The sequence below is a fragment of the Cryptomeria japonica genome, unplaced genomic scaffold, assembly GCF_030272615.1.
Source record: "Cryptomeria japonica unplaced genomic scaffold, Sugi_1.0 HiC_scaffold_47, whole genome shotgun sequence".
NCBI classification, from domain to species: Eukaryota; Viridiplantae; Streptophyta; class Pinopsida; order Cupressales; family Cupressaceae; genus Cryptomeria; species Cryptomeria japonica.
In genome coordinates this window covers 483,526-488,961 of record NW_026728869.1, presented here as the reverse complement: position 1 = coordinate 488,961, position 5,436 = coordinate 483,526, and positions in this window count along the sequence as shown.

Sequence of the window (5,436 nt, the reverse complement as noted above, 5' to 3'; positions counted from 1 at the left end):
AGAAATCTGTTTATTTATACGTAGCAGTTTGGATATGGGAACTACTGTTTAAAAAGCTGTTTTATTAAATAAAACTAAAAGCAAAAAAAAAATCGCCTTTGTATCATTCGAGCTTATCTTCACAAACATGACAATGATAAAATATTGCGGGTTGCTGAAAAACAGCATCAAAATGCATACTAAATAACGTAGAATGTTAGTGATATTTATTACACTCCATAGTTAAAACCAAATTCTTTGGATGTTTGAATAATCGTGTAAAAATAATTACAAAGTGATGCTTGAATACGAATGACAGTACAATCTATCCAAAGAGTATAGTACATCATAATATGTCAAAATATTTTGATTTAAAATGTCATTTCATCTGAGATTCTCAGAAAAATGATGCTGAATTGAAGAATTAAAATACATCTAACACTCGAAAGCAATTTACAGATATCTTCATAAAAACAATTATAAACAATCGTGAAGAAGCTCAATTTTTAAATATTGAAGATCATCTTGTAAGATAATTGAAGCTGGTTGCAAGACTCCATTCAACCTTCAAAGTTTTATTTTCTAATTTTAGAAGAGTTTTTTAGTAATCTAAAACCTTTTAAGTGGAAACACTTTTGCTGGTTATTTATTATATATTTGCTGTTTTGGATTGCTGTATTTCTATGGCTGCATGAATGGTGAAAATTTTAAATTAGACAAGTTTTATGGCCTTCGTCCCATGGCGGATATGGCAGTGCTTCTTTAGAGGTGGATTGAAATGTTTCCATTTTTAACAATATTCTTCCACAACTTTTGGCAAGTATTTTATTTTTCCATAAGCTTCGAGGTGGGTTGTGAAGGAAATAGGGGAGCAGCAGATAACAGAAAAAGAAACACAAGATTTATATTTATCAAAATAAAACATGACATCTTACAGATATGGACTGAAGCATAGACTGTCCATACACCATAGACTGAAGCATTACATGGTAGACTGTCCATACACCATAGATTTATGTTTCTACTCTTCATACACCATAGACTGAAGCATTACATAGACTGTCCATATGGAGACTCAATTTCATTCTGCTGTTACTCAACTTCACAGCTTGTAAGATAATTGAAGCTGGTTGCAAGACTCCGTTAAACCTTCAAAGCTTTATTTACTAATTTTAGAAGAGTTTTTTAATAATCTAAAATCTTTTAAAAGGAAACATTTTATTTTTCATTATTATATATTTTTAATTTTAAACACTTAAGTGCTGTTTTGGATTGCTATATTTCTATGGCTGCATGAATGGTGAAATTTTTAGATGCTCTACTCCATTATATTAAGAGCAATGATAATCTTTAAAAGAGACGCCTTGAAACTGTTGTGTAATTTGTCGTCTCAAAAATAATGACATTTTTGCATTTGCTGACAGCTCATTTTCTCCTCTGTATTGTATGATGATTTATTTGTTTTGCTCTCATCTGTTAGTGTTATTTGTTTTTTTTCTATTATTATTTATTTATTAGCTGGTTTAAGGAATAGAACCTATTTCAGAATCTTCAACCTCCTGTATATCTTGGAGCCAGTTATGCTTGCGAGCAACATGGATGTGACAAGGTTTATCTTGAATGTAACAAGCGAGAGAATTTTAGTTGCAATGGTGAAGGCTGCTCGCAGCGATTAAAAGACTAATGTAACCTGTGAATTTTTTGAATCTTTGTTTGCATAGTCCGGCTAATGCTTCCTCTCAATTATGTCTATGGAATCAACTTTGCAGTGCAGACAGAGAGAAAAAAAATGTTTAGGCGATTGGCAAGAGGTAACTAAATATGTTTTCAAATCTATTTGTTGCAGCATTGGTCTTTTTAATTTGTGGTATGCTCATTTTGTTCGAATAATGATTTGATTGATTTGCTTACACATTATTGAGCATTTGTCCACACATGTATGTATCACACAATATCAATATATAATGAGCTCTAGAATTCTTGGAAGATTGAAGTGCATTACACAAATTTGAAATCAATTAGCTTTGGTTTAAGTTAAGGAATACTCTTAATCTAATTCTATGAACGATTGGCTTTTTCTTAATGTAACGTTTTCATTTAAAATTGGACAAGTTTTATGGCCTTCGTCCAATGGTGGATACGGCAGTGCTTCTTTAGACGTCGATTGAAATGTTTTCATTTTTAACAATATTGTTCCATAAATTTTTGGCAAGTTTTCTGTTTTTCCATAACCTTTGAGTCTGGTGGTGAAGGAAATAGGGGAGCGGCAGAAAACTGTAAAAGAAACACAAGATTTATATTTATCAAAATAGAACATGACATCTCACAAACATTTAACTCGGCTTCTACTCTTCATACAACATAGACTGAAACATTACATAGACTATCTATTATGTGTTGGAGATTGTGAAGCAGTCACTGGTGAGGAGGGACCTCAAAGAGATCAATTTGGACCAATCAGCAAGAGTAGCACATCGGAAACACAAAGATATGATGGAGGCAATGCAGAACAAATTGATTTATTTTATGAAAATTGATTACAACCAACCGATAACAACCGGGTTACAGCGTAACCAGCTCACAGGCCTGACAGAAAATATAGAATAGGTCACAACCGAGACCTTGAATCTTAAGATCTATCATCTACGCTCAGTCTAGCTACTTCATTCTTCGATTGATTACATTCTAATGCGCAATTATAATTATATATACAATCCAAAGGATCCAATCGCCCCAAAAAGGGATCAAAACCCGAAGAACAAGACCTAATGTGTAAATTCAACAAGGTTGGCCTCCGCCAAGAGATTCCTTTGGAAAATCCAAAGGATGAATTGTAGATCGTGGGAAAAAGTCGGCCACAAGCCAAGGAACATTGGAATCAACGCCCAAGGCTCCACAAGCTTCGGAAAGGGGTTCCGGTAGATCACCAAAGTAGGTCAAGGCAACCGGTAACAAGAAATTGTTAAGGAAACCGATAGCGATATCTTGCTGTAAAATGATCCAAATGTGATGTGGGTTGGAAATAAGAAACATGATCAAGTCTTCAAGTAGAATCCAACTCCACAGGATCAGGTGAGCCAAAACCGAGATACTCAGAAAGAAAAGCTGAAAGAAAATGTTTTTGGTTGATCCAAGATTGCTATGAACTGTGGATGCTCTTGCATCAGATTGTAATCCCAACTACCACTTAGTTCAATCAACTCCATATCCATTATATCTTCCATCATATCTGGAGACATTTAAGACAAATATTGAAGGCATATTTTTGATAGATTCAAATACATCTTCATTCATTTCTCCAACTTTCTCAATGTACAATCTCTAAGTTTCTACGGATTGTGGACAATAAGAAATTTTTTATTTTACGTCTGATCTTTCTCTTCCGTATATGAAAGGCTTTCTATATTTAGAATGGATCAGTATTCTATATCTACTCTCTTGTGGGAGTCCATCTCTGCAAGTCCATTTCTACAGAGCTCTAAAAAGTTATTTTTAAGAAATTTAATTATAGAAGAATGAAATTATGTCTGTTGGTTATTGGAGCAGCAGCTCAAAGAATAATGTAAAGTTTAATATCTAAAATATGATTTTAATTTGTTTTTGTTTTGTCTCCCCCTTCATTCCTTCATCTAGTATTACAGCAGGGAGATCAGGGTAAAGTTGAAGAAAGTTGATGTCAAAGTAGAAGGATGTTGTCCAAATGCTTCAAACAGTTTGTTGTTGAAGACGTGGAGCTAAAGAAATCTATTTGAGTTGAGGATTTATTAGTCTCCAAAAAGGAGAAGGAGAATTGTTGAGGAGTGGTGAGCACCATCTTGCAAGAGAGGGATGATAAGAGCAGAGTAGAGATGGAATGTTGTAGATGTAGTCACCTGCAAGAGGAAACGAGATTACTAGTTTGCAGTCAGTCAAAGATAGAGGACATGGATGGTAAATTCTAGTCTCTAGCAAAAAAAACCGTCGTAGAAAATAAGCCCAACAATTGGGTTTTGTGTCTAAGAAGTGGGTTGTAGAAAGAAAAGACTATGTTTGAACTAAAAATCATGGAGAATTACTATTGACGGAGATTAAAGGTTAAATAATATCAAGGAAGATTTTAAGTTGAGTGGGAAGAAAAGTTTTTTTATCAATGTTAAGAAAGTCTAGGAATAAGGTTTAAGAGTCATGGCCTAAAGGAAGAAAATCATAAGTTGAGAGGAATTGTTGAAGCTGGTCAAAAGAAAAATAGCAAACTGAAGAGATGAGATCCCTAGATTTTGTAGTAAATTTAGGCATAGAAACAAGAACAAAGGCCTGCAAAGAATTGTTTTGTTATCAGAGTTTGTGATCTAAGAGATTGTGGTTTGAAAGGAATTTGAAGGATTAAAATATGTGAGTGTGTATGAACTGTTTAGTGGTAAAGGTGCAAGAAAAAGCTGCTAAGTGTGAGGAGGCCACATGCAGAAAGAAAGAAAACAAAGCAGTTGAATGCAAAAATATCTCCAAAGAATATAGTGGTCACAGAGTTTAATGAAGCCACAAAAGTTTAAGGTTGTGGCATTTGAATCAAAGATTGTTTATGGTGATGGTGTATTTTGTCAAAGAAAAATTTAGTTTTTTTCTAAATGTGCCCGTGCGAGGGGGTTGTAGACAAGAGAGGTTTAGAAAAGAGTTTGAAGATCGAAGAACAAGATGTAGTCATCACCCAAGGGAGAGGTTGTAGCCTGAAGAAAGACACCAAGATTGGTTGTTGAGAAGTCAAAGAAAAACACTAAAATGGGTGAAGGCATACTTGTAAGAGAAGCCACAGAAGAAGACAAGAATCATTAGTGTCAAATGAAGGTTGAGAGAGAGCTTGTGTAGAAGATCACTTTCAAAATCTACAGAACAATGTAAGAAAGAGAATTTGATAAAATATTATATTTAAAGTCTATAAACCAGAAGATGGAAGGAGGATAATAGTTGTTGGATATTGTGAAAATATGAAAATACAAGTGAAGTTGTTAATATGATTGAATTCTGCAGCATTTTGGTTCTATGGAAGAGATGCTTAAGGCCAGTAGAGCCCATTGAGATCCCCGAGCACCGGCAGTGTAACTCTATGGGAGGTGTTGATAAAACAACTAAATCACATCTGAAGTTACGATGGACTAGTTACCAAAAAGGCTAGAGCACATGGTTAGAGCATCCCAATAGCAACATGGGATTTCCTAGGTTCGATCTCTGGAATTTGAAGATTGTGGATGTCGAAGCATTAGTGAAAGAGATAAAGAAAACAATTAGAATTTATAGTTAGGATTAAGGGGGACTTTTGGAGATTGTAATCCCAGCTACCACTCAATTTAGTCAATTCAATATCCTTTGTATCTTCTATCCTATCTACAAACATTTAAGACAAAGATTGAAAGCATATTTTTGATAGATTCAAATAGATCTTCATTATGTACCATCTCTAAGTTTCTATGGATTGTGGGCAGT